Here is a 9721-nt window from a genome sequence, read left to right on the forward strand (position 1 = left end):
GCAGCAGTTTTCTGTCGGGGATTTGTCGTGTCGTGCCGTGCCGCATCCAGTGTAGACCATAGATATGTATATAAATCTATGGTGTAGACAGCATCACTGATTATAATGAGTTCCATAGTATTTTGTCGCGCCATGCCACTGGTGTCCGGTGTAGACACGGTGTAACATTGGTTTTGCTTTGTTTCACAGAAAACTCTGTGAAAAAAAACACACAGAAAACTTTGTTTTCGTTGCCTGGGTTGCGTACGTATGTGTGGGGCGGAGCTATCAAAATAGGGGCCAGACCCTTTTGGGGTAGGGGCTGTTTGTTTTGGTGATTTCAAATATCAACATTGGCTACTAGAAATCGCTTACCCTGCTTTTAAGTAATATAAGCATTTCTTTACATTTTGCACGAACACGAATGTTATTTTAACACACAGATAATTTGGTTTTCACCATAATTTGGAAGAATATTCAACATCAAACTGTCTATATGCTAAGTTTTGATCGTAGTATCCCAAACATTGTTTTCATAATGCCAGGCGCAACGTGATGTAAACAAACAACACTTCATGCAATATCATTCATGTCGCATTTTATTGTTATGTCAGACCATTAAGACCTATGCATTACATTGACTGGTTCACCAGTTGTATTTCGAAGTGCTCGAAACACCACACGCTGGTGACCCCTTCTGGTCATAACTTTGTAAATGCAAAAAAAAAAAAAACTGAACTGCATAAAAACGGATTTCACAAACCCATTCCAACTGTTTTATTAAAAGTGTAATATAGAGTGCAATTAACAAATCATCAAATACCAATAAATAGGTGTTAGTATAATATGTGTTATTTTATAAATGTTCAGGGCTTGTTTTGTTTGTTTTATGAGGCTTATCTAAACAGGCCAAAAATAGACTTTTAACTACTACCCTTCATTTTAATTGGACAAATGTCTCATTAAAATGTCTACAAATTTATAAAACTGATACGAGATCAGGTAAACCATAAAGACACTGGTGATTCACGGGTCCACAGAGATCGCCCTCCAGCGTCGAACCATTGAAATTTCGAAACATTTCGAAACAGTTGTGATGTAACGAAGCCTCGTTTACTGAATGCCTCGTTTAATGGAAGCTTTTTTATCGTCCATCACTAACTCAAACACACAGAAGCCATGTGTGTTCATTTAACTCGGCAGGTGAATCTCGCCTCTTCTGCGTCAGTTGGCCGTTGACTGCAGATAGGCTACAGGAGTTTCGGATAGCTTTCCTTCCCATCAACCTGGTTTTCATCCGTCCTGTACACAGTACCGCCGCTCCTTATACGCAGAGTACGCAGAGTACGCAGTTTGCGTAGGGCACCATCTCCCAGGGGGGCACCAACCCAGTTGCTCAAAAAAAAAAAAACTTATAAAACCTTCTGTTCTATATTAATAATAAAATTAACATATGCATAAATACAAATATAAACATGAACACACATACACACACATATATGTATATATATCATTATAAAAAATGAATTTTACGGTGAAGCACCATATTCCCGCATCCGCGATCGCTCGCACCTCATGTTTGCGGCTGAATGCAAATGATCATAATTGATGGACAACTACCCGTGAAAAGACATCAGCAATCCGGCGCCGAGAAAAGAAAAAGAACAAAAATGAAGCCCCAACAACGCATCTAATATTCTTTCTGAGATTCCATGTTCCCTTACGAAAAGTAGCCATGGTTTTACTACGAATAAACCAAAAAAACTAAAATCATGGTTCTTGTTAACCACAAATTAACCATGGTTTTGTTACTTCACAGTTTACAAAGTATTAGGATTTAAAAAAAATATATATATATAAGCCAAATCCAAGCTTTTGTTTAAGCCAACAACAGCCTTTAAAATTACTTAAAATGTATTATATAAAACCAATGAGGCAATATCGATACATGTCAATGTTAAAATAATTAAACAATGTTAAAATACATAATGTAATACAAAATAAACAATTTATGTACATTACAAATGCCTGCAAAGGGAGCCAAAGGCCTGGAAATTGCTGCTGTTACACTTACAGGACGATCAAATCCTTGTTTAATATTGACCAAACATTTAGGCTAATTCAAATATTCACTTAATCTTTCATTTTTGGCCACCTTTTTGCAATAGAAATACTACAGCCTCTATAATTACTTCAACAAAAACATGTGGACATCACAACCCTTACAAAAATTAACCATGGTTTTACTGTAGTAAAACGGCTTAATTTTCTTTTGCGTGATTTCTGAATGCTTGAGACTATAAAATCAATCAGACAACTGTATTAATAAAATCATAGCCATAGGTAACTGTCTAGAACTACAATTGTAATTTGTAAATAATAATTTAATTACAATTAATTAATTAACTTTTATATTTTATTAAAGTTCTATTTTGACCCCTATATTTGACGGAGGGGGCACAACAATACAATCCTGCTTAGGGCACCCATTTGGCCAGCAACGGCCCTGCCTGTACATAGGCTGTAAATCCCACTGCAATCAAAACTGTAATGAAAATTCCTGCAATATTGAGGTTGTGCTCCAGACAAACAAACAAGCAAGAGTAGCCTACCTGGCTGTAACCCATACTGAACCCAGTTCTGTTTTGATCTGTGCTTTTCGTTTTATTGCTCCATTTTTAGCTGTGGATGAAATTAGGTCAAAGCCAAATTCATTTCCCTACTTTTGTACCTATATTTGTATTATTGCCGTTGTTCTTTTGTGTTTTTTTTTTTTTTGCATATATTTAGACATTTTTTTGTCTAAATCTTTTAACAGCATTAGTGCAAAAATGTATAAAAAATGTATAAAAATATTAATTAATTTATTTATTTATTTATTCAGCAAGGACGTATTAAATTGATCAGAAGTGAGAGTAAAGACATCCGTTGTTTCAACTTGTTGTGTATTTTTGTTTTATCAAAGTCTCCTGAAAAAAAAAAGTATCATAGTTTCTACAAAAATATTAAGCACCACAACTCTAATAAGAAATATTTGTTGTGTGTCAGATCAGCATATTGATCAGCATAATGATTTCTGAATGACTGTTTGACCTTTAAGACTATGAAACTTCAGATTTGCCATTACAGGGGGGAAAAAAACACATTTTAAAATCTATAAAAATAGAAATCAGTTGTTTAAAATTGCAATAATATGTCATAATATTACTGTTTTTACTGCATTTTTTATCAAACGCAGACATCATAAGTTTTAAAGCGATTTATTGTTCTGCTGAACTAAAGCACCAGTCCTATTTCACAATGAGGTCTCCTTATGTGAATACCGGAGGATCAAATGTTTGGCAGAAGTAAGAAACTTGTATCACACTGTCATTTAGAAAGTAAAAAACTGTCATGTTAGACAGATTTTAAAAAGACAACACACTCCCTTTATAGGAATATCCAACACTAACCACATTCTTCAGTGAGGATTACGAAATGCCCTTTTCTTAGAGGATAATAGGATAGGCCTACTGATGAAGATAATGGCGCTGGGTAAGGCTTTATTTTTATAGAATACAATACTTCATCTGATAGTAGAAAGAACTCTGGATATGTTCTCATTTGCAGAAGATACATAAGTGTTTAGGAATGTTTTCTTTGTTTGCTATAGTAGGTCTGGATTAAGGTTCAAATGAATAAAGCACTGTATAACATTTCTGGAGCATGTCAAAATTAACCCACTTATTTAGACAAGCTCACTTTGAAGCTGTGCTGTGTAGGAGTGAGACGTGAGGTGCACAGGGAAATGCATCAATTACAACAGCTATTTTTATTATTAGAAGTTCCTGTAACATTCTTGTCAAACACTGTTGTCCTGTTCCTTGAACTAGACATTAATAAATAGCCTGCATTGTGTATTTATGCTTATGGTTTTTTTTTTTCTTGGTGCCTGGGTTCTGCATTTGCATTCAGAGATCCACAGCATCTAGAAGCATCACAGAAGCTTTGAATTGTACTGGTTAGTTGAGTTAAAATGAAAATTTGTATATCCTGAATATATGTCATATGTGGAACACTTGTTAATTATTTATATACACAGTGATATGAATTCAGGTGACCTCAATGCATTCTGAGGAGAGAGCAATGCAAACACAGACTTCTGGTATATGACATAAACACTGAAAAAAACAAATCTGTAAAAATAGGGCACAATGTGTATTAATATAAAATAATTATTTTCGCATTGCTTTTTTTTATTGTACTTGTATTTAGAATTTTGCACTTTTACAGGTTTGCATTGTGGATGATGATTTTTTCCCTCAGTCTGTGTATGCAGCATGGCCAAAAACACTTTCAAATACTTACGATTCTATTTTTCTATTCTATTTTAAGTTTTATTTTTGCTATTTCTGACATTTACTTATTATATGTGAGGTTCTGTATATAGCGCTTTATACAATACAGATTCACATGAATAAACAGGAAAATAACAGTTTTAATGTTGTAAAATTCAACAATTATGAAAACAAGTTCAATTTCAGCTGTACAGTGTCATTATTCAGCTCAATTTAGTTCAATTTTATTTTAGTTCAGTTTAATAACTGTGTCAATGTGGCAAAGTTAATCAATTATGAAACTAGTTCATTCCATCTTTAAGAAGCTGCATGGCATTCATGTTATTATTCCGCTCAAGTCAATTCAATAACAGTTCAATAACAGTGTCAATGTTAGTCAAAATTAGTTTCATTTTCCAGCTCAATTCAGTTCAAATTTTGTTTTCATCCTATAATGTCAGCACAGTTAAATCAATAATATTACTGAATATATATTTGTCTTTTAAACCCAAACCGAGCAAGTCACAGTTGACAGTTGAGAGGAACCCAAAACTTCAGGTGACGGTAGTGAAGAGAAAAAAAGCTTGGCACAGTCATACATTGCCATAAAAGTTATCTAAGCTAACACACTGCCAAAATGGCTTATAAGAAATACAAAAGAAAACCGTAGCAAAAGATGTTTTCATTTCTGGAATAACTGTCAGTGAATCATGTGTTTGTGAACGTGCGCCACAGATCAATGAAGGCTGTTAAACAATTTAAAATTGTTTTGAAATGTACAACTTATCACTCAACTGTGTAAATGAATGTCAAGTACAAGGAGAGTTGTTGTTACAACCTACCCCACTACTAAAAACGATAAACTATATTATTCTTATAATTATATAACATCTCTAACAAATGAATTGTTATATATAAGGCATTTAGTTGGAAGTTTTGTGTTAAACAAGAGACATGAAATCAATACTGTGAGTGAATGGGACATTCCTGTTAATTCAGTGAATGCAAAAAGGTTCTAACAGGTAGGTAATAAAACAACTGCAATGTCCAATCACTGATCTAAGATACAGCCTAACTAGTATAAGAATTTGTCTCAGCCACAGTAAACTGTATAGTTGTAAGACATGCAGAGTTCAAGGGTCACTCTGCATAACATCATACCTCAGATCTCAGAAGCCCTCAGATGCCTCCTGTCTCATTCACGAGAGTTTATGAGTCAAAATAACACTCAAGCATCTGAATTGCGGAGTCTGATTATTTACTGCTGAGAATAAACCAGGAAGAAGCTTTCCACAGTTGTTTCTCTTATCTGAGGTACTACGTGCAAACTTTCATGCTCCTGGGCTAGCATTCATATTCCATCCATCCATCCTTATACAGTCTATCAGAGTCATTATTTACGGGAAATGGCCCTGTCTGAGTCCGCTGCCAGACAGTCATGTTCTAACATTTCACTAACAGCATTGCCTCTTGGGCATATCTTTAAAGAAAGTGCAACTTGGATGAGTTTGGACAATCGGCTTTTGTGCATCCAGGTTATGCAACATTGTTTTGTTTAATATAAAATACATCATTATCCAACTTCCTTGGTTGGAAATGCTCAAACACTGTAATGCTTGGTGCCAAGACCACGTTTCCTTCTATTAACAAAATGTCTGCGTTCTCTTTTAGAATCCATTTATTAAAAGCCTGAAAACAAAGAAACAAATAAAAGACACTTTAATTGAAATTGCCGTCTTGAGTCTACTTGGTCATTATTTTATGTCCTCTAGAGGATGTTAAGGCTAAATACATGTTTACTTGTCAGCATGATTGATTATTCTCTTTTGTCCATTATGTAAATGTAAGGGAAAGAACTGGAAAGTTTGCTTCTCTGTGTTATTTGAGCAGCATTTATTTGTGTGATTACAGTAATTGTGACCGATGCAGTGAAAGCAGGCCACCTCAAGGACCCAAATGCATGTTCGAGGCATATCAGGATGCTCATTTTCAATAATTAACCTATTACAAAATGACAGTATTTAATGGCTATTCAGAGACTAATTTTTGAAGATACGTCACAATTCAAAAGAGGATTTTATTGTTTGGCTGTAAAATGTCTGGGTGATTGCTTGAATATGTATTTGTCCATGTGCACACCATGTGCAGTATTGCATATTTACAAACAGACTTCTGTCTTATGTTTACCATTAGGGTGGGTTTTTGAAAAACAGGCCGTAAACGTGGAGTAATTTCTTGGACATGACAAAAGTCCTTCCTGTAACAAGAAATATAATTGACACTTTTTCCTTGTTTGAGTGCCATAAAGTTTACTTCTCCAGTTACTCACCACTCTGAGAAGCACTTCTTTTTATCTCTAATGACAGCAGTCATAAATATACATCTATATAATAATACGCTTTTGTGGAATCAATTAATTTGTTTGCACGTGCTTTAAGAGACTTGCATGCAACATGGGATTATTGCTGTAGTCATTAATTTACTCTCAAAACCGGTGTTTTACTGTTCTGATATTGATTCATTCAAAGGTGTGGAGATTTTCCAATTTATTTAAAAGCATTTCTCAGTTTTTTATATGAGTCATGGACTTTCTTGAATGACATATGTGATGTTTAATTTATCAAGGTTATGCCAAGAGACAAAATAATAACAATGGCAATAATCTTTACTCCTATTCCCAGAATAGTTTACTCCTGTTACTGTCAAGTATTGGGCCACACTTTTGTCAAAAATAATCATCCACTTTTGTGCACTACAGTATGGGGCACAGGTGTTTCATGCTTAACTGTTACTTGTGAATTTTAACATAACTAAAATGCTGCATTAAGGAACCAGGACGTAACCATTTTATAAACATCATTGTAGTGGTCTTTTACTTAATACAGAGTTAAGGCCCAGTCACACAAGAACAACAACTATAACAATAATCTATTCTCATTTAATTAGAATGATTACTAAAACCTTATGGTTATAGTTATAATTATTGTTCATTAGTGAGCAGCCCTTCACAGTTCATATACCCTCAGGCCATCCAAGATGTGGATGAGTTATTGAACAGATTTTTTTAGGTGCAACGACTACAGGGGATGGAAGATTTCACTGAAGTAAGCGTTATTATGGATTATGTTTGACTCGTATTTTGGCCAAAAGTGGCAGTTTAAAGTCAAATTGCCTTAAAGATGGGTTTGTTTCGTATAAACACACAGCTTTTCACTTCACAAGTCTTTAATTGGTGGACTGGAGTCGTGTAGATTACTTGTGGATTATTGTAATGTTTTTATTAGCATTTTGGACTCTCATTTTGACGGCACCCATTCACTGCAGAGGATCCATAGGTGAGCAAGTAACGTAATGCTACATTTCTCCAAATCTGTTCTGATGAACAAACAAACTCATCTACATCTTGGATGACCTGACCCAGGTAGCCAGCACAATCGTCTCTATTTCTGTCAATCTGTCCCTCTTTTAGGGTACGCTTACTTGAGGACGCTCCTGGAGTTTTTTTGTTTTGTTTTTTTTTATAAATTCTAATATCACTCATATTTTTATTGTGTCATTTTTATACTTGGGGAAAAGAAGCACATATGGGTGTTATGGGGTAGTAGGTGGGGATGCCATGAAAAGAAATGGTGTAAGGGCCAAACCCCTAATCTTTGTAAAGGTGACATATTTATTTGACATGAATAAGTACACGTAGGCTTAACAAGGACACTGTAAAATATATATTTTATTTTAGTTGGAAGTAGATGCCATCTTAAGTATTTTAAGGTAACAATGTCATTTTGTGGAAAAACTAATTATTCAAAGCTCTGGTTTTATATAAAAACTGGAAGGAGTCTTTAATACACATATTTTAGAAGTTGTACTTCTGTATGAGTAAGTGTAAGTGTGTTATATATATATATTATTATTTTTTATTTTTATTTTTTTAGCGAACAAGACTAGTACCGGCTAGGTGTTGGCATGATTGTGACCCAAGGTCGGCTCAGTTTTAGTACCCAGTGTCGGACCAGTGCTGGCTAAGTGTACCATTTTGGTTGCCGTGATTGTGGCCCAATGCCAGTGGTGTTGGCATAGTTTCAGTACCCAGACTCGGGCCAGTACTGGCTAAGTGTTTCATTTCTCGTCGGTGTGACTGTGGCCCAATTCCGGTGGTATCTGCCCAGTTTCAGTACCCAGACTCGGGCCAGTACTGGCTAAGTGTTACAGTTCTTGTTGGCGTGATTGTGGCTGGACACGGGCCAGTGTATTTGGGCCAATTCTGGGGTGTCATTCATCCCATGTCAATGCCGAGTCTGGCAACCGTAGCCGGACCAAGTTATTTTTTCCGGCCTGCCAGATCTGGGCCATTATCGGGCCAAACCGTTTTGGCTACCTGGGGAGGGTCAGTACATTTTCAGTACATTAAATTTTCATGTTTGGGTGAATTATGTTTTTTTTAAGAGCATTTTCTACTCTATGTAATCCATAAAAATGCTTTGTTTGTATAAATTACTGTATTTACTTGACTGATTGGTGTTTAATAATATTTTTGACTTGAATAAAAAGATAAATAAAAACATTTTTCCAGTTTAACTAGTGAGCTGTCACGGAAACACCTGCCTCACCAGCCGAATCAGCCTCCTACACCAGCTCACAATCACCCGATTACTAATCACGGACACCTGCACCTACTTACCACACCAGTCAAATACACACTCACCTCAGTCACTCGTCGGCTGGTCTCAAGGTTACAAGCTTCTCTGTACGGGTTCCTTGCCTCCCGATCTGCCTGTCAAACCTCGGATTCCTCAGTTCTCGGCTGGAGGACCAGAGTGCCGACCCCAGATAAGACTGTGTTCTATGCTTCCATTAATCCCTATGTTTGACTCTTTTCTGTTGGAAGCTACTCCTAAGTTCCTGTTAATAAACTCTCTGACTTACGTTAACCTGTCTGTTTGCCTCTTTGTCCCGGAGGTGACATGAGCAAATTCTTGTGTGAGCAAACTAGAATTACGATAAGGTCAACTCATGCCATGCCATAATAGTGATTGATGTCGAGCTGCAAGGGTTTGACCGAATGAACTGATTTGTCAGTAAGGTACCAAAAATAATGATGAAAGTTAAACATGTTTAATTCATTATTAATGCCTTAGTTGCACAACTATTTTTATGCTCTGATGACTATTTGTAGAAGGTGTACGTGTAGCTGTATCAGTTTTATTTCCCTGGTACGTTCAGTTCCTAATACATAGCTGTTACAGGAAACAAAAAGAGAAACTAGCTTCAATGAATGCATAGTTGTCTGACACTGATACTAAATACAGAGAAATCTTACCTGCTCCCCTCCCTAACCTTTCCCAAACAAATATTTTAAGTGGACAACAGACGCATTGTAGGCTACTCTGCAGGTTCAGGAAACAGTCCTCCATAAAATGCACTGCACA

The sequence above is a fragment of the Sinocyclocheilus anshuiensis genome, unplaced genomic scaffold (genome assembly GCF_001515605.1).
Source record: "Sinocyclocheilus anshuiensis isolate Anshui unplaced genomic scaffold, SAMN03320099.WGS_v1.1 scaffold220, whole genome shotgun sequence".
NCBI lineage: Eukaryota > Metazoa > Chordata > Actinopteri > Cypriniformes > Cyprinidae > Sinocyclocheilus > Sinocyclocheilus anshuiensis.